The sequence below is a fragment of the Anas platyrhynchos genome, chromosome 1 (assembly GCF_047663525.1).
Source record: "Anas platyrhynchos isolate ZD024472 breed Pekin duck chromosome 1, IASCAAS_PekinDuck_T2T, whole genome shotgun sequence".
Taxonomy (NCBI): Eukaryota; Metazoa; Chordata; class Aves; order Anseriformes; family Anatidae; genus Anas; species Anas platyrhynchos.
Genome location: NC_092587.1, coordinates 47,066,367 through 47,087,394, shown reverse-complemented (window position 1 = coordinate 47,087,394; position 21,028 = coordinate 47,066,367). Strand labels below are relative to the sequence as shown.

At 44.3% G+C, this 21,028-nt stretch overlaps 1 long non-coding RNA gene across 1 annotated transcript; it reads right to left on the bottom strand.

Annotated features, from left to right (window-relative positions):
• Window positions 1–69: 69 nt before the first annotated feature.
• LOC106014832 (uncharacterized) lies at window positions 70–10,329 on the bottom strand. The gene is made up of 5 exons (XR_003495675.3): window positions 9,932–10,329; window positions 7,066–7,166; window positions 5,914–6,072; window positions 3,735–3,874; window positions 70–3,111 (listed from the first exon to the last, which is right to left on the bottom strand). It is a non-coding gene; the product is annotated as an uncharacterized lncRNA (long non-coding RNA).
• Window positions 10,330–21,028: the final 10,699 nt, after the last annotated feature.

The window sequence follows — 21,028 nt, the reverse complement described above, 5'->3', positions numbered from 1 at the left end:
TCTCATAACAGCAGGAATACTGCTGCCTCCTTCTTGCACTGTAGACCTCTGCTTTTTTTTTTTTTTTTTTTTTTTTTTTTGCCTGGAGCTATAGAAGTTTGAGTCCATCCTTTTATTTTGAAAACGCACGCATTTTAGGGTAGATGAAAAGTTTGGATTCCAGACTTGTAGAGAAATGTGGTGGGCAGGGATTCTTGATACGACTCCAGGACCATCTGGCCAACCAGCAGTAAATAATTACCTTTGCTGACTTGTCTTGTCTTGTCTGAGATAATATCATTTCAAGGCTTCAGCACTGCTTATGTTTCCACTCTTTCATCCCATCTCTATCTTCTTTTTTGTGATCTTCATCAGTTGTTCTGACTCTGCATGGCTCTCGGCACCCACCCTTTCTCCTGCCCATGTTACTGTAAGCTATCTCTGCGTTCCTCCCCAGCACACTCCCCGTTATGTCACCCCGTGTGCCAGTTTTCTCCTACAGTTTTAGCCCATTTATCATGCTCATACAGTATGAGGCCTCTTCAGAGGAAGTCTGGGCACGAAGCAGAGCATGGTTTGGTGGGTTTGGTCCATGATCTCCACAAACAGACCCCTGATCAGTTTCTCTTTACACAGAGGTACTTCCTTCTCCAAAATTCATATTGTACTGTTACTTGCAAGCCTGGTTTGATAATGCCATGCTAATTTGCTGGTCTCTCGTCTTCTTTCCTCTGTCTCACTCACTTTTCCTGGTTTGAGGTGTCTTCCTTCCACAAAACTTCCGAAACCACTCTGCTTTTATTTCCTTCCCCCCACGAAGCTTTAGGTAACAATTTACTGCCTCCTAATACTGGGGGCATTTTACAGTTTTATGTTACCAACCAAATGGTGCTATGACACCTCAGTGCTCTGTCAACCTGTTCCCTCTAAAGTATTTATCAATAACACCACTATTGTTAATGTCACTACTTTGCTTATTGGTGCCCAAAGACAGACACAAAAGGTGAGTGAATTTCCCATGAAAGTATCACTTTCTATTAACAATATAATTCATAAGATACCATAACATTGATTCTGTGTGTGCATTTCATTTGCAGTTCTGTGCTCCTGGGTGACTTTCCATCATTTTTTTCCTGGAAAAAATTACTGTGCTTCTGTGCTGACGTGCTTCTGTGTCACTGGTCTGTGTCCCTCCCAGACAATCTTGTTCAATCTTGGACAAGAACATGGAATTTTCCAGTTCTGCCTCAACAAGATTTGTACAGAGTGGGAGGGTTTGGTTGGTGAAACACAGGCAGACAGTAGCCAAAGAGGAAGGGCTAGTGTACACCACTGCCCTTAAAGATTTCTTTGAATTTCTTGTGTCTTGTCCTTCTTTCCCAGTATTTTACAAGTAAACCAAACGTCCTGAAGTGAAATCTGTTCCTTGTCTTGTTCCTCTGTCACCACTGAAGTCTAAGTCCTTCTTCTTTATCCGCTGCTATTGTATGGTCAAATTTTATGGTATGAAGTGCAAAGACCTGAACCTAAACTGGATTTGTCCTCCACTCTTTCCACGGGTGTATTCCTTCGGCAGATCCCTGTGCTAGGAAAGGCTTTTTGCTCCCACCCCATCTCACCGTTCTGCAAGCATTTTACAGCCCTTCCCCTGCTCCAGCCCCATGTCTCTGAGACACAACCTCCTGCATGGGGTTTGTGTTTCCCAGCCTGATAGCCAGTTCCCTCCAAACCAGTTTTCACAACGCCGTGCTCAGCATTGTCTCAGATGGAGGTGGCAGAAGAACTCTTACGGAAGTGACACCTGAGCTTTGGACGGATTTTTACCTGAAGTTGTGGCGTCTGTGCAGACAGCTGTTAGTAAAGCTTCAGGGTTGCTTCGCTGTGTGCGTATTACAGGAGCAGTTGGAGCAATGCTCGTATCAGTACGATGCTGCGTACCTCATATCAGCAAGCTCGAGTTTAATGTATTTGGAGGCAAAGATTTTTCCTTTTGTTTCGCTGGTGCTTGCTAAGCAATTGTCATACACAAAAATGAAAACACGTTGTAGAGTGCAAGCAGCTCTTTGGATGCAGCATGTTTGAAATGCCTCTAGGCAGCTTCATTTCTGCAGGCTCAAATGCAAAATGTTGCCATGGGAACAAAACCTTCTCTCCACCCGACCAGCTGAACCAAGAGGATATTTTCTTTTAAATTAAAAATTGTCTATATCTGCACTTCACCTAATCAGTCAACATGAAACAGAGAATAGTCATTTTCACAGCCAAACAGTGAAAAAACATGACTTGTTCACTGCCAGAAGGAAAAAAAAAAAAAAAAAAAAAAAAGAGAGAGAGAGAGAGAGGAGGGGAGGGGAGGAAGGTCTTTTTAGGGAAAGGAGATTGCCATCTTATTGTAGAACACGAACAGACAATAACACAAACTGACACATCAATCCCATTTGGCAATGAAATCAAGGAAACAAATGGGTGTGAAGCTGCTCAAAACGTGAATTGTACAAATCTGAGTCTTAACTTGGGAGAGAAAGCATTTGCTTGAAGAGGTGCTCAAAGAATTTGGAAGAGGAAGAGTTGTAACAGGATGAGATTTAACATGGTTCTCTGGTTGCCTCCTTTACCCCGTGTCTGTACTGAGACTGTTTTTACATGTCCATGAGCTTTTCCCTGAGCTGGCACCACGTACCCTGAGCCAGCAGCTCTGCTTCCCGTCACACTGCAAGGTGGCCAGGCTGCTCTTACACAGGCTCCAACCAAGGATGCCATGGGAGACAAGGTCACCGCTGGCTTCCCCCAGGGAGCTGCGCTGTGTACAGCTGCCCCGCAGGAGCAGTGACCAGCCCGAGATCCAGCAGCAGCCCCTAAAAAGGGGGCTGTGGACAGAGATGCTCTGTGAGGCAAGGCTTGCACCCTGTTCTGCCAAGTCCCTCACAGTGCACTCTGTCATTAGTCTCTGTCACTGAGGTCTTAATTCAGTCACTGGGAGTCTGAGACCTCTGACCAGGGCAAATTAAAAGTAACATAACTTAGCCTGTGCCTGCCTTGTCTGGAATGGTGCATTAGTCCTCTGGCTCAGCTGAGGTTTAGCAGTCTGTTAAACTACAGGAATCAAATATTTAAGTCCTGCCACGCATCAGTCTGTAACAGAAAAGACATTTCCAAAAATGAAAAAAAAAAAAATCATTAATTTTGTGGTATTTTTCAGACTAATTAAAATTCTGTTTATTGATAGAGAATTTTCTACAGTCAAGTAAGGAGAAAGCACTAAATCAAACTTTAATAATAATAATAATATCTTTTTAAAATGTTTTAGAATTTGACTAACACATACATGAATGAGAATACAGTAAATCTTTATTAATGAGTGATGGAACTGTCAATCTTCATTCCTTCTTAGTCATTATAATGAATGAATGCATACCCTTATCAATCTCCGGTTCTGTTCACATGTCACACGCTGTCTCTCTCCTCCAGGAGCTGTCAATTTAAAACTGAGACAGTCCACAGGAGAAAGAAAGTAACAGTGTGTTCATAAGATCCATGATAAAAATAAAATAACACCATATTTATAAATACAAACTAGAATTTGAGTATCACCCTAATTATTTTCTTCTTATCTAGAATAGAAGAATGATCTGTGCTTTGTGGTTCTTACAGGTGGATAGGAAATTATAGTGACATAAATTATTCAGTTACAGATCAGCCTACATTCAGGTCTCATATAAGCATTATTCAACTAAACCTTTTAAAATTAGACAAACCTCATTCAATAGGAGGATTTAAAGCAGGAAACGGTGATGGTCTGTGTTATGGCAACACCTCAGTGTCTCATGCTAGTCAGGGTGCTGTCCGATGCGGTAATCACTCAGAGTCAGGGGGCAGATCCTGGGCTCGGTCCATCCTGCAGAGACATTAAGAAATTCTGCCCTGTGGGAAGTGCAAACCCTAAGAACAGGAGAGATGCAATAGCTTTGCTCATGCACATGACGTAAATAGCCAGAGAAGCACAAGGAGTTTCTTGAGCAGACTTCAGCCCAAAATGTGTGGATATCATGAAGTCTGAGGGGGTGCTCATGAAGAACTTAAGGAGGGCTTGGAGCACTCAAGTGCCCAGCATGCTGAGGACCAACCAGGGCTGCTGCCTCACCACTTTCCCACCTTGGTATGAAGAGATGCCCAGTACTGCAGAGCGTGAGTCATACCACTCTAGCAAGGAGAATGGAGATGTTTCAAAATAAACACAGAAGAAGGTCTTGAGGCCTTTTCTATGCATCACAGTTTTATTAGCTCTGTTTCTCAGTTAGGAGTATGAGAGCGCTTGCTATTTCAGCTATCCAAGCTTAAAAAATGCAGGTACAATAAAGAAGCTATTTGGTAAAGGACAATTATAGCAGGATAGTTAATTTTCTTTTCAAGGACAAGTATTTCCAATGTAAGTACTTGGATTGTGCCTAAGCTCGGAGCATTTTGTCAGTTCAGTTCTTTTGCTGAATTTGTTAAGCTGATGTAATTATGTGCAGCACAACTGAAGGAAAAACCATGTGGGGAAAGGAGGGCTGGGAAGGAAGTGGGAGCACGTTTTTTAAAGTGGTTTTACTACTGAGCTGCTTGTGCCATGGGCATGCAGCCTCAGCTCCTTCTGATGCGTACTGGTTATCTGGCAACACCTGCAGAGGTGCCTTGATGACTGTGTTAAATGGTGGAACAGAAAATTGAATTTATTAAGGGGGCTTGCTTTGTCACTTACAATATTTCATCTTACTGTAATATTCTCAGCTCTTGCTATTTGCACTTTTCAAGCTGTGCAAAGCAGCCTGAGTGAGCTGTCTGTTCAGTTCTGTCCTTTGCAGGATTTCCTGGGAGCTGTCACTCATAATAAAGAGATACAATTCCAAATATATACTTGTTTGCAGTGCCCTTTCTTTCTTCCTAGAAATCTGGAAGGTACGTGATGCTAATCAAATAACTGTTCCTGCCCCAATAAATGCTTCCATATGTACTTACACCAGGAATCTGATTACGACTGTAAAATTTAGTGGTATTCCTCATTCACAAGAGGAAAGAACCAGTTCATTCTTGGTAAATAGTACTCTGCCACAATTGCAATGCAACTTTTAACTCACTGTGAATTTAGCTGTCTCGTGTTCAGGCTCATTATACAGCACTTCATGTTCTCACTTTTCAGACAGCTATTTGGTTGGTTTTGCTGCTCCTACTGATTTGCCTAATGATTTTATGTACAAAAAGCCAAATCCTGCTATTATTTATGAACACATGTTCCCACCTAAGGCAATCCAAAGATTCATAATGCCAAGACACTAAGCTGATAGCATTGGCTGAGGCAGATACAAAGCTTCTCATGTTAAGAGTGGATTTAGGATCTTGTTAGTTCCTAGAGCATCTGAAGTCGAAATGTAATTGCTTTATTTTAGACAGAAACTTCAGAGATTGTGCCTTTCCTCTGCCTGAAGAAGAGGGATATATGATAGTATATTCTTCCTGACTTCCGTACCAAAGGACATGGCAACTTCTAACAACTCCAGAACAGATGCCATGTGCATTCCTTAGTCATCATAAAGCAAATCATCTATCCAAAAAACATATGCTTGTGTGCACTCACCTATGAACTCCGGAGCAAATGGCCATCAGCAAGCAGTAGGGGAAGCAGAGTAGTCCCATGACTGCTATCCAGACTGACTTAGCTAATGAAGTGAGCATAAACAGCAAACATCCATCACCATAAATTATCCTCAAACTCCCCTTTCACATGCAGTCATCTCCTTGCATCTAATGCTTCTCAGACAACCTGTGACATCTGCGCCCTGAATCCTGCAAATGACTAGACTGAGTAGGAAATGTGCTCTGTAAACATGTTGTTCATTATAGCTATTTTACCTACTGCCAGATGGATTGATTTGAAATGGTTTATTGCTTACTCACCCTTTTGCATACTTGAATTAGATGAGTTAGCCAACTGCCTAACAGTCAGGAATTGAGTGCTTCAGTCCAGCAGAGATTTTGAATCTGCCCTTGCTTTTCTTCCTCCATAGACAGTTGCAAGGGATTAGAAAATTTTACATGGGAATATTTTCATTTGAGCTAATAATGGAAGATGAAAGAGATCAGCTTTGTGAAATAAGCATCACATTTAAAATACAACTAGTAGAAACAGATATTAAAAGGTTGTAGCTAAATAACTGGTTATGGTGTTGTTATTTTGATATACTTTTAAAAACAGATAGGTAGACAGATCTAGATATGTAAGATAAATTATATAAAAGGATAACTTCCCCCAAACAGAAGACAAAGGAATAATAATAAAGATACACATTCAATATCACTATTTCAATATCATCACCCAATCCTGAGATGAGAATTATTACAGCGATAGCATTAGTACCAGTATCCAGCATTTGTTATTAAAGCAAATACAGATCAACAAAGCCACATAAGCCAGTATTTTAAGGCACTTGGGTAGTCTCAAGGACTAAAAACCTACTGAAAGAAACAAAATATTCTAGGCAGGTGGAACAGATCAGAATTAATGGAAATACTTTATCCAGTGGCTAAGAAAACAAGCTCAGCCAGAATTTGTGCTTTTCTCCAGCACCTTCTTCTCCAGCAACGTGGCGGGTAGCTAACCCTGCTGTTTGCAAGTTTATCGAAATGTAATTTAGTTGAACTCCGCATATCAGCTGCACTGGCAATAATTTCAGTAATTGCTGTTCTGATTCTACCCTGTAGACTTTCTAAAAGATAAAAAAGATGTTTACACTGGGCCTTGCTTACTCTATAGATAAAGTAGATCTCCCCCAACTGCTGTAAAAATAAGTCCAAGCCCATGTCAGGTTTGCTGCTCTGCTCACTCTAACAAGGAATATTTTGCATCTCTTAACTGACACTGACATTTGAGAGTCCCTGCCCTGTCTGGGCTGCACATCATTTATCAAGCTCAGTTTTGACTTGGATTTTGCATTCTGCCTCTGCTTACAGATTTCTAAATTTTATTTAAATGCTAAGACACTGGTTCTGACTCAGGAAAGCATTTAATAATATACTCGAGTCCCTTAAGCACTTGCTTAAAGTACTTACAGTTTAGTATGCGTTGAAACAATTTCCTGAGCTTATGTTATACAGCACTAGACTCTCATGAAATTACTTTATGTCCTCCTCAACGTTGCTTTCCACCGCCTCTGTAGAAGACATGCTGTTTTAGAAACATTCCTGCACTGCCTTCCCTCACAATCCACTACCATTACCTTCACTACGTGGAGGATATTCTGAGGAACAGATCCTCTCTTGGTAATAGTGATAAAGGATACAGAGCTGAACAGGTGTGTACGTCCGCACAAAACTCTAAGTATGGGATAACTTGGTGTATGCAAAGCAGCGTGCTCCACCTCGAAGTTGTAACAACAGCCTACTTTTGTTAGCAGCAGGGACTTGTGAACATAGCAAGTCAGGCTGAATCGAGAAGTATTTCTCTGCTTTTCCCAGTTTGTGTGTCTTATGGAGGGTATTCACACAACAGATGCTCAGAGTCTAGCTCAGCTGCTGAGAAGTTGTTTACCTCTACCTTGCCTAGAGGGAAGCTCTTTAAATGGCAAATTAGGTAAATTTACTTAAAATAGGTAGTGTGAATATCCCCTCCACTCAACTGCCCACCCCAAGCCAATATTTGGAGCCATTTCCCTTCCTGCAGAACAGAGGAGAAAATACTTTAAACAATAGCAGTAATGAGAGTATAAATTACAAATCTGACAAAGAAAACATAATATTTTCCAGAGCTATTTGGATATCAAATTGGGCCCCTTAATTACCAAGTACAAATAAAGCTGTCAGGCATTTACTGACAGGTTTTTTAAGTGATCTTTAGCACACAGCATGGAAAAAAAATATAACTTCAGCATTCAGTGTCAGATCAAACAGTTTGTCTGCTGTAGATTAGAGGGAAAAATATATTAAATCTCAGGATGACATCTGGTATTTCAATACAAAAATGGAATCTCTCAGACTTAAAAAGGCTTTCACCAAGATAATTTCCATTTAAAGCTGAGCAATGTAAACTGTGACCAGCTTGAAGACCGCAAGAACTAGTGCACTCAAAGCTGAGACACTGGAAAGATGACTTTTATTAATTGGCATTTTCCTATCTTGTAGCTCAACCCCAAATGTCAAGAGTGGCATTTGGGCTGTGCAGAGCAATACAGAAAGCCACGAATGGCTGCATTGAATTAGCCAAGGAAGGCAAGTACTATAACGTTTCCTCCTTCATAAAACCCATCATATAAAAATCAGTTCACATCACAGCAGATGTTTGTATATATTTTGGCTGCTGAATGGCAAATCAAATGCTAGAACTGCAAGTTCAATATATAATGTATTCTGACATAGGATTTTTTGTTTGCTTGGTTTTTAGCAATTACTATACCCAAAGATTTCTTTTCTTGAACAAACTTAAATAAATCTTGTGTGGCAGCACATATTAAACTGATTTGACTCTTGTAGGCTGGAAGGAGAAGGGAAGGGAAAGGACACATGCTTACTGCAGTGGCAGTCAGTCAAGCTGTAGAAGGTCCGTACTTTCTAAATAGGAAAAATAGGTGGGATCTTGGACAGCATGGTAATGGTAAGGCAACCTTTCGGTTCATGATTTGGTTTATTATTTTCCATAGGTCAGCTGTTAAATGTAGGTGAACACAAACATTGTTGCCGAAGTGCTGTAGAGAAGCACAGGGAGTAATTAATTTAATTAGTTCTCCTTCACCCAGCTGCTACTGTGTACAAACCTTGCAGGGGCTAGGCATCCCTGGCACCTTCACACCTCGCTTTCTGCTTGGCAGCATACTTTTCTCTGTGGAACCATGAGCAGCAGCCATGGTATCTTCAAAGCAAAAACAAACAAACAAAAACAGCCTTGTCGCAGCACCAAATTCTTCATGGGGTGCACGTGTGTCAGGAAGCCAATGTTTCAGGAAGCACTGGTGGTGATAAAAAAAATTCCTAATGTGTAGCCTAGTCAGACAGAACTGGAGAAGGGTAGCCTGGTTTCCTTCAGAAGCTCCCACACCTAGAGTAACAGGCCCGACACGGGGCTGGTGTCACCGAGGCAGCGTGGCCAAACACACCGCATAAGACACACAGGGCTTGGTAGTGTCACCCAGCAGGGAATTTTGACAAACAGCTTTAAAGCACTGTGTTCGCAGAGCCCCCCAAATGCTAAACAGTGGGTGCAACCCCCCCATCATTTTGGGGATGGCTGGGCACAGGGAGGCCTACAGAAGCAATGCTCACGCTCCCCAGCAGAGCGCTCCGGGTGTCTGGAGCCTGCAGGGTAATTTTTCGCTAAATATACAAACAAGGTGTAATTTTAGCATTCGCTGCTTCCTACGCTCTGGCTTTGCTACAGCCGTGCAACACAGAAAAAAATAGACCCGCAATCCCCTGAAGTTTTCACTGATGCCAGTTAGTTAGAAGTAAACCTACTAAAAAGATTACCACAAAAAAAAAAAAAAAAAAAAAAATGCAAAAGGAGAAAAAAAAACTCTTTTCGAATGAAATGTGAATACAGGAAATATCACAGGAAACAGAACCCAATGAGAATCCTGGCTTTGATCTTTTGTTATTCCATTTTAATTCTAATTTCCTGTTTGATTTTAAATGGAGGGTGATCAGAGCGATCGCAGTCCTCCCTGGTGATCAGGGAACACGGTCCCTGTGTAGCTCTTGTGTTGGTAGAAATAGAGAGAAGAGGGAACACTCAGTGACTAACAGCAGAGCAGGAGTTCCCACTGTTCCTTAGGAGCCCGCTGCCTGCAGGGTGTGCACAAAACCCCACGTCAGTACGCAGATCTGGGGCCTGAAGCAAAGCCAGCTCAGTCAGGCAACTCCCGGCCCTGCAGGTCAGCCCCCTGCTCAGAGGGACGGGGTGCAAGCCTGGGGCTTGTTATGCCTTTACCTGTGGGTGCTGCCTGTTTCAGAAGGTACGTGCACTCTTGTAGGTCGCACTGCTCTCTCAACACCTGACGGAGCTCTTAAGTCAGCAGGGACTAAGTGTTGCTGATGGGGCTAAGCTTAGACCAAGGCCAAGCACAGCACCAACAGCTGAAGCACATCAGGCACCCAGCCATCACCTGGAAAGGCAAGCCCTGCTGATCTGAGCGTGGGGCAGGCTCTACTCAGAATCGCAGAATTGTCCAGGTTGGAAGAGACCTCAAGATCATCGAGTCCAACCTCTAACCTAACACTAACCAGTCCTCCACTAAACCATATGACTAAGTTCAACATCTAAACGTCTTTTAAAGACCTCCAGGGATGGTGACTCCACCACTTCCCTGGGCAGCCCATTCCAATGCCTCACAGCCCTCTCAGTAAAGAAATTCTTCCTAATATCCAACCTAAAACACCCCTGGCACAACTTTAGCCTGTTCCCTCTCGTCCTGTCACCAGGCACATGGGAGAACAGACCAACCCCCACCTCACTACAGCCTCCTTTAATGTACTTATGAAGAGCAATAAGGTTGCTCTTGGGCCTTTCTTGAGCCACCCCTTCCATGCTGCCTGTCCCTTCTGAAGAGCCTATAGCCAGACATCGCAGCACTCCAGTCATGAGAACGGTCCCACCACGTTTCCGTGATGGCAACCAAGTCATAGCCTGCCTGCCGCACGATGGCTTCCAGCTCCTCCTGTAGATGGACTTCAGCTGGGCCATTGCCTTCTCTCCCAGCCTTGCCATTGTTCCCCCTGGCACAGCTCTAACAAGCCTTGTTTCAGCCCTGTCCCCCTTCTTACCTAGCTTAAAGCCCTCTCAATGAGCCCCGCCAGCTCCTGGCCTAGGATCCATTTTCCCCTTAGAGATATGGGCCCATCTGTGGCCATCAGGCCGGGTGCCAAGTAAAGCTCCCCATGGTCAAAAAAAAATAAATTTCTGTGTTGGCACTAGCCTCGTGTTTATCAGGTGGGCTTTCCGTGTCCTGTCTGTACCCCTCCCTGCAACTGTAGGGATGGACAAAAACACCACTTGTACTCCCGCTCCATCCACTAACCGTCCCAGTCCCCTAAAGTCCCGTTTGATGGTCTTCAGGCTTCTCTCTTCAATGTCATCACTGCCAGCCTGGACTATCAAAAGAGGATAATAGTCAGAGGGGCAAACCAGGTTGGGAAGCTTTCTGGCAACGTCCCTGACCCTGGCCCCAGGGAGGCAGCAGACTTCCCTACGGGTAGGGTTAGGCTGACAAATAGGGCCCTCTGTTCCCCTGAGAAGAGAGTCGCCCACAACAATCACCCTTCTTTCTGTCCTGGTGGAGGCAGTCCTGAGGTGTGGAGTCAACTTCCTCGCCCTAGGCATCCTCCTGGGTAGACTTTCTACCTCTTCCTCAGCTACTGGTCTCTCAAGCTCCAGGGCCTCAAACCTGTTGTGTAAGGGCACCTGGGAAGGTGGGGCTGGTGGGGGGGGCATCACCTGCGATGTCGAGCAGGGACCTGTTTCCATTCCTCCTCAACTCCTAGGTCTTCTCCCTCTGCCTGATAACAGCAGGGCAGGGGGTCCAACCCCATTTGGGGTGTCTCACCCCGGTACCTGCCCTTCAGGCCGCACAGGGAGTTGCTCCACAAGTCTATCTCCCGCTCACACTCCCTGATATCCCTCAACCTCTCAACCTCCTCCTTCAGGTCTGCCACAAGGCAGACCAGGTCGTCCACCTGCTCGCACCTCACACACACAGTCTCTCTGCCCCCCGCAGGTGGTAGCAACAGGCTCAGGCACTCCCTGCACCCGGAGACCTGAACTGCCGCAGTTGTGAGGGGGTTATCATCAGCTGAAGGTATTAACAGTCATCAGCAATGGGCGGGGAACTGAAGGCTGCTCCATAGCCTGCTCTCCCCACAGGTGTCATCAGCCCTGTGGTACCTCTGGGAGAGCAGCTTCCCTGCTCCTCAGGTGTGGCAACACGAGCACTGCAGGTGCTTCTCTCCTCACTGTCACATTCAAAGGTCTCACAGTCCCTGCTGAGGACTGCAGGCCAGCTGTGAGGCTAAGGCCAGTACAGAGGGATGTGAAGAGCAAAACATCTTGTGGAGTACATGATCCAGATTTGGATGTTAGAAGTGCTAATAATTTACTAAGTGCTAATTTAACAAGTGCTAATTATTTACTTTGTATCAGGAAAGAAGTAGGATTATGTATTTACATCAACTAGAGAGAAATTGTTCTTTGTCAGTAACTGAGGGGGATGAACACTACAAAGTGAACCCCGAACATGGTGAAAAAATTAGCAAAGGATCCTTCTTCTTCAGTCGCCTTGATTTTGAAGGCACTGGGGAAACTGAAGGAGACTGGAAAATGATTTTTGTTGTGCTAATATATAAAATAGACAACCATAAATACACCCTAAGGCTGACCAGGAGTGTGGAAAAATTTCCCGGTGGAGACAACAGGGGGTGACAGCACTCAGCACCGATGGTAGGCACAGAGCGTCTTGCTGTGACATACTGAGAATTGCCAGAGAGGTCTTATTTCCTCATTTCAGATTACAGGTTTGTACAGGTAAACATGGAGATGTAACACACCTGGGGGCTTAATTGTGTCCTGTGTGAAACCTGATGGAAAGATAGCACTCTACCACGTCTGAAAGCACTTACTTGGTTTAAGAATGGGTTAGTTCAGCAGTTCCCATGAATGTATTTTCTACTTGGCTCTTCCCCCTGTGTCTCAAGGGTATCCCATCGTGTCCTCACTCTCAGTGTTTGCTAACATACAGCTAACATACAGCTGCTTCCCTGCTCCAAAACAAGTGGACAAACTGACAGACTTCGAAGTGTAATTGCGCAGGGAGAGAGCCACAGCCAAAGGGACAGGTTTCTTATGAGCCACCTGGTGGCTCTGTCTGAAATACCCTGTAAGCTGGATTCTGTGCACAGAATACCCATCTCTGAGCAGTCAGAAGTAAACGTGTCCCTCTAGAGAGGGTGCAAGCTGTGCTGCAAAACAGAGGCTGGCAAGTGGTGACTCCAGGAGCGGCACAGTGGGTTTTGGTGGAAGAGTAACCCAAACACAGCTCCCTGCACAATCCTGCAGCAAAAAAGGGCTAATGTGTCCTTGACTTCTTGCTGCACATGAGGGAATAAATCAAGCATCAGAAGAAAGATGATTTTTTACACTTTGTGTGCAGGATTGGTATGATAGATAACCCTCATTCTGAAAAAGCTAATGAAAAACTGGGGAGGGTAGAGAACCGCAAAAATGACAAGGGAAAATTGCTTTTCAGTCACAGATGTAGAGTTCCAGCTGTTCGGCTTGTCAACAAGAAAAGTGAGAGGTGACTTGATTACAGCATTCAAGTGCTTTCCCAGGCAGAAAATGCTAGGCAGTCATCACTTCTCTCAGCTTGCGGAGAAAGACAACAACAGGATCCAGTGGCTGGAAGCTGGACACAGGCAAATTAAATTAGAAATTCAGTCCAGTTTTATAACAGTGCAGGCAACTGGTCATTACAACACATCACCAAGGAGAGATGGTGAAAGATGCACGGAGCCACCTCAGAGCACTGGCACACCAGCTCATCTACTGCTCTGAGGGAAGCAAAACAGCTGTACTTTTCCCCTGCTTTCCTCTCAGAAGTGACTACAAGCACAAATGTGTGTGCTGCCAGCCCCCCACGGCCTTCTACAGCCATCCTGCAGGAGTGGTGTGTCCTGCTGGGGGACAAGGTGCACCGAGAGGCTGCTCCCAGCGGCCACCAGCCATGGCTGCAGTGCTCTCAGCCACTCCTCCAGCAACCCAGCACAGTGACTGAGAAGCTTTTCAGTGCTCTTCACGGTTTCACTGAAACATAGACACAAAACATTTATGTTCCCCCCAGGCTTCAGCTCTCTTGACCCACTGTGGCATGTGTTTTGGGGGGAAGTGGAGATGCAGGCAATGTTGGAGGTGAGACTGGATCCCCTGTAGATGAAACGTATAGCTACCAAAGGACAATCACAGGCTCAAGCAGCTCAGGGGATAAGCACACACATTCCCTGTGTACATAAAGGCATGCATGTTTATTGATCTCTGTTTAGGAGGTCGGTCTCTTCCAGGAGAGTTTGTAATTGTAAATGTTTTTGTAATTGAGGCACAGGGGAAGGGCAGAAAGGGAACAGCAGAAAGGAGGGCAGGATGGTGGCACAAATTCACTCACAGCTCCCTGTTAGTACTGGCAAGCTGCCTGAGGAACAATATTGCCTAGATGCTTGTGAAGCATCATCCTCCCTGAAAGACCTATAGGAATTATAATGTGCAACTGCTGATCTGCAGCAGCTCTTACATGTCTGGCTCTAGGCAGCATATGGTGGGTGATAAAAGTTGTTTGTTTCCTGGATGTATTCCTGTATCAAGATGCTATTTTGTTAATTGCAGCGCAGGAAGTTAATTATACTGTATGATTACGTGTTGTGACATGAGGGCGCGAGTAGCTGTGCATCATTTTGCTCAGTGTGGAGTTAGACAAGTGGGCAGAAGACCCGTCACAGCAATCAGGCCTGGGCTGGCACGCTGGCACCTACGACTTGTGTCCTCCTATTGCTCAGTACCAACAGTAATTACAATCCCCTTAATAGGAGCTACAAAAACAGGTAAAATCCCGCTTGGCTTTTAGAAGAAACAAAAGCTTACTCAGTGTAATCTGACAACTGCTATAGTGCAAATTAATTACTGCGCACCGCTCTGCTTTTGTAGGTACACAGTTACGCTCACAGCTTGGATTTAGAGAATCCGGTCTGTGCTTGGCCATGAGGGAGACGTGGCTGTTTCCGTGTGCATTTTCTGGAACCAGTTTGTGTTGGGTGATAGGGGCACTGCCAGCAGTCACGGCCCCACACCCAGCACTGGCCAAAGCGAGCTTGTGATGTGTGGGACAGCACGGAGCTGAAAAGGGCAGGAATTCATCCAGTGCCAAATTATGTCTTGCTGCTACCAATTAGCAGAAATGACTGAAGAACTAAATTAAGCATGGATTCTTTTTTTCAGTGTTTGAAGTGGTTCTGACAGCATGCGTTTGCCTCTGCTGCTGGTTTTCAAATGTAAACTGTAATGGCCAAACCGCGCTTTAAAACCCAAAGACCAACAGATGGTAAGACATTATTTTGAAGAAAAAATAATCAGAAAATATCCATCAGAAATCATTTGAAGTTCACCATTTGAAGTCCCTCAGAAATCATCTGAAGATCATAAAAGCCAAATTACCATTCCCTGATAGCATTTACAGCAACAGCACAGCAGGCCGGAGAGCCCCAGACTGAAACTGCTCATTTACAACGATGAAACCAGATCCTGCTGGAGGAGGATGCAAGCTAAACAACAAGAATTATAGGAAAGCCAAATAGTTCTCAATCTGATAGTTTGTTGTTAGTGGTGTTTTGTTTGTTTGTTTGTTTGTTTTTGTTTTGGTTTGGTTTGTTTTTTAAATAGTATGAGCACCTTCAGGCTGAGCTCTTTCAGATAGCCTAATATTGGGTCCTGTCCCTCATCCCATGGCTTTTATCTCATCTCTGTGTCTGAGCTGGTATCACCTCCCTATGCATCTCCCAGGTCAGGGCTTTAACTCTCATGGCTAAGACTGTCAGCTCAGAAAGCTTTCTCTAAGGCAGCAGAAATAAAGCCAGATATTTCCCTTACTCTTCCTCTTCTAAATGTGTAAAAGCTCTGAATTTTTCACACCCCAATGTAAGAAATCGAAATCTTGCTTCACTTTTTGTGATTTAATTTCTCGCTATCTCAATACACAAACATCACTTTATCCCTCGATGTATATGCTCCCTCTGGGCAATCTGTAGCAGGCTTATTTTAGTGGATGTGGGTTTTTCTCCCTTTTAATAGCTATTCACAGCAAATAGAGAATTTTTGAATGGAGCAAATTGTTTTCTGACTGCCTGGCCAGGCTCCAGCTGGAGAGACTTCTGAAGCCACCACGGCTCCCAGATGCCGGGCAGAGCTCTTGGTGTCACCTCACGCTCGTGACATTGGAGATAGCACCACTCCCTTGTTGAATTTTCTATTTTCAGAATTGCTCTTCTGAATAGATTCACGTTGTTAATGGACTTTCTGGGCACAGACATCCAGAAATTAAGTTCTGATATATGCAGAAGGCCAGGAGGGCTGTTGGCATCCAGCACCTTATTCAGACCCGCACTGATGAGGCTCACTTTGAGGTTTGGAGGTGACCTCGACCAGCAGAGGCAGAGGGGGCTCTGTCTCAGGGTGGCTTTGTGCCAAGTGGCCAAAGCACCCCTTGGCTGGGTCCCAGGGAGACCTGGAGCTCAGGCTGGAGATGCTCAAGGTCAAGTCAAGAGGTGCCACAGAAAAGAAACTTGCTGCTTGTGTCAACCACGGTTGCTTTGTGGACAAGTGACATGTACCTGAGGCTCATCCTCTACCACCCTTGCACTTTACTTTCCACAGAAAAAAGCTAAGCAGCCCCATGAACTCCCAAATACCCAGGGTAAACAAATGCTCTTTTCTTTTTTAACACAGCTGCCTCAAATTAAAACACATTAGTGTTTTCTTGCTTTCTCTGGACACTGTTTTGCTGCAAGGCATGCGGGAAGCGCCACACAGACAGATATTGCTGAATTTGGTTTTGCCTCATTGAATTTTTATGGATGGTTACCCTCAAAAAACAAACTATTAATAGGCCTGTGTCTGAATGCTCAACCGCATGAGACTTCATCTGTTAAATACAGGCTGTGTTTTGATGGATTGCTGTTCCATCAACTACAAATCCTTCGGGCTATGAAGGAAATAGAACAGCCCCGCAACCACTTTATCTAAAACTAATATTTAAAATATGTATCATAGGTAAAAATGAAGCAGTCCATTAGAGGAACAGAAAATATATATTACCCTGCAGACAAAGAGAAACAAATAGGCACAATATTCTACCAACATAAATCAATGTAAAACAGAAGTCTCTTGATTTACAATTTGCTTAAGTGGTGCTGACGGTACTACAGATCATTTCAATAGATTCTGTATCCACTGTTGATATTACAGAGATTAGATTACACTAAGTACTTAATGCAGTTGTTTGTGGGTAATTTACATAAAGTAAAAGATAAGCACCTAAAATTTTAATTTGCTGCATATATTTCTTAATCAGAACAAATTCTAAAACATTTTGGATTTTAGAAACAGTGTGTGAAGTTGCCCCTTAATCATTGCTCCTGATCTAAATACCCACTTAAAAAATTAGCAAGCGCTTCACGTAACCCTTATTTTCACTCATATGAACACAAAAGAAAATTTTCATTGCAGCATCAATGTCTTCTACCTTACCAGGTTTGTAGTGCAGGATAGTGAGGGAACTGGGGTGGTTTAGTCTGGAGAAAAGGAGGGTGAGGGGAGACCTCATCACTGTCTACATGTAACTGAAAGGAGGCGGCAGTGAGGGTGTTGGGCTTTTTTCACAGGTGGCAAGTGATAGGTTGCGAGGCAATGGCCTCAGGTTGCACCAAGGGAGGCTTAGAGATCAGGAGGAATTTCTTCACGGAGATGGTGGTCAAGCAATGAAACGGGCTGCCCAGGGGACTGGGGGAGTCAACATCCCTGAAGGTATCGAAGAGATGTGTGGACATGGCACTAAGGGACGTGGGTTAGCAGTGGACTTGTAGTGTTAGGTGGATGGTTGGACTCAATGATCTTAAAGGCCTTTTCCAACTTAGATGACTCTATAAATTTAAGTGATTCATGTTTTCAATTAACACACAAGAAGCTTTGATTTAAATATCAGTTTTTAGCTTGTTTTACATAGGCTCATAATTTCATGAAGTTTAGCTTCGTTAGAAACTTTGTAATACATATTTACAACTAAATATCTTTATACTAAATTTGATATTATTTTTTAATAGTAGAAATATATCTATGCACATTTATGTATACACACATTGCTTAGCACACCTGTAGCTGTGTTCTGATTTTTTTTTTTAGTCTGTTGAAATTTAATAGGAGGAAAATCCTGAACCAAAACCTCTTAGTAAAACTCATATAGGAAAATATAAATGTAAGTCTTACAGGGCTCTTTAAATATATATGTATATATATATATATATATTTCATATATACATTTTAAAAAATACTGCCTTTTTCTCAAAACATGCTTTGGTATTTGTCACATGTGAACAAAGCCAAAAACTGTTCCTGAGCATTTACAAAACCCATTGTTCTGGGCCATGACATTAGGTGGGTTCAAGCAACTCAAAACCATAGGGGAAGGACATGGCCAGACCTGGCTCTGGTGCCAGCTGTGCGGCGTCAGGAAGGCCCCTGGGGACCCCAGCCCCTGCACAGGTTGAGCAGGGCTGAGCAGCAGAGCCCTTCCCTTCCCTAACCGCTCGCTATGGCACATCTGGACACCTGAGCTGCCACTAGCCTCCCTGCTATTGAAGACATTTTGCCAAACAGGGCTACTGCAGATTCATTAGCTGCTTCCAGCATCAAAGCCCATATCAAGTCCCAGGAGAGCAGTGGGCAGTGTTGTACTTGCCTACAGCACAGGACCTCTGTCTGCAAGGCAACCTCCACCTTCTCCAAACCTGCGCAGCCAGGGCTATTTTTGGTCCTTTAGATGAAAATCCAGAGGCCCAGTGAGCAGTGTGCTGCTGATGGATGCTGTTGATGGAGCAACTCTTTAATGGGAAGGCAGTGCTGGCCTGGCCTGTTGCACTGCCAGAGCTGTGGGTAACTCCACAGGCAGAGTCACTGCGGTGGAGGGGACAGGGCAGGTGTCCTGCATACAGCAGCTGATGGCTTGGCCGTGGCACATGGGAGGCTGGCCAGGACTGTGGGGACACACAAAGGTACTTGTAAGGACACAGCTTCAAAATAAAAACAAGTTTCAGCACTGCTGCTCCTGGAGGAAGTACTTGTCTTCTTAATGGGACATGGTTTGCGTGTCAGAAAGTTGCCTCTTTTAAAGACACATTTATTGTAAGGGGAATGTTCCTGTCATTGCCTCAGTTGCACTTGACTGAAGACACCATCTGCTGCAGCACTCAGCCAGCTTGGCATTTAAAACGTCATTTAAACCAGAAAGCGAGTGAGCATCCTCCATCTACTGAGACAGATGTCATCAGCAAAGGTGAACTTCCGCAAGTGAAGGAGGTTGCTGATAAAAGGGCTGAATCACAGGAGTGTTTACAGAGAGCCCTGTGAAAGACCGCTATTGTTCCTTCATATGTTCACTCTGCTTCCTGTACATATTTTCTGCAATCTCCCTTGAGGAAGCAATGTTACAGGCACTACCAGTGAAATTCTGCTTCTGAAGTCCTGCACGTATGGTCCCTGTGGGTTAACGCAGGACCAGCAAGTTTCTGTGCCCTCTAGAAACGTGACTGATGGCATTTCCCAGACTGAACGGCCAAATCCTAGGTTTGGTTCAGCTCCACGGGGCAGGAGGAAAAGCTGTCTTCCTGCTGTTCCTTTCTGTTGGAGCATTTCTGCACGCAAAGCCACATCAAACTATAAAAATTGCGCTCCCTCAACATCTCAGTCCCAGATGACAGCAAAGACCTGTACCACCTCTGAGCCTGTCTCTTCAGAAGAGAAGTTGTAGAAAGCTACTACATTACTGTCTGTTCCCTAAATGCAGGAAAATATTCCCAACTGCACATGCTGGTATGTGTTGAGGTTGCAATCAAAAAAAAAAAAACAAAAAAAAAACACCACACACACACACAAGAAGAGGAAGAGGCATGAAATAGGTAAAAACACATTAAAAGAGTAGAGGCTAAAACTATTAAGAGTTAATTGCTCTACCCAGGCACGTGCCTGTAGGACAAACAGAGATGAATGTTGGTAATGAAGTTCTTAAACAACTCTGGGAGAAATTTGGTTCTTGAGGTCAACTGATTTCCCAAGGTGGAAATACTGAACGAGTCCTTCCTATACATGCTGCTCAGTATGGCGCGATCTGCTTTTCGGTTGCGCTCTGTGCTTTTAACATAAATTAAACGCTACCCTTTTCAATTACGTTAGGAGCTCCCAAAGTGCTATTTCCCACTGTCAGAAGTAGCAGTTTCAATAAAGACCAGTTAGGCAATAAAAATCAGCGTGCTGGGTGTCAGGGGGCCGTGGGGCTCCCCTGTGAGGCGAGGCCAGGGCCACGCCCTGCCACCACCACCACAGGGCAGGGCCAGGCGCTAAGATGGCGGCGCCTCAGTGATAGCACAGGAAAGAAAGGGAAAACACATTACAGAGAGAGAGGAGAAACAGCGAGAAGCAGCAATGTGAGCAAGGTCAGAAAGCAGGCGAGGAGGTGCTCCAGACACTGGAGGAGATTCCTGTGCAGCCTGTGGAGAGTCCACACAGCACGGGGCAAAGCATGAGGAAAAGGTATCGTCAGATGCAAACTTGCAAAATGACCATAACCAGGCATTCCCAGATGTTCCTCGGGGCAGGAAATGGTGGAGGAATGAAGGAGTGAAGCTGAGCCTATGAAACAGGGGCAGAAGGGAAGATGGTGTTTTGATATATACATGTATTTTGATATATACATGTATTTTTTGCCACAGTCCCAGATCTCTTTAAGTTGCAAATTACTTACTTTTTTGAGATGGGTTCTGGTATACTTTGCTTCTCAATCTCCCACAGTATGTACTCCTAAGCCTCCACAGACCTCTAAGGTCCTGTCACAGCAGGACAAACATCCCATCCCCTTCTAATGAAACCCAACGGCACAGAAGCAACCAATAAAATCTTTGTGACAGGGTCTAATCTTTGTACCTGCTTGAATCAGCAAGATTGCTGGTTGGGCACCATACAGCAAGAAATTAAACACCCCTACAAGTCTACCTGACAGGCAATTTTAACCAAGTTTTCTACTCACAACGCTCATGGGTCTAAAACCAGTACACCGACTGGTCAGTGATGATGCACAGAAGCAGGGAACAGCTTTTGTGCCTGCTTATGGTTATTTTCTTGGGGAACAGGATATTATTTGATTACTCAGAATCACAGAATTTCTAGGTTGGAAGAGACCTCAAGATCATCGAGTCCAACCTCTAACCTAACACTAACAGTCCCCAC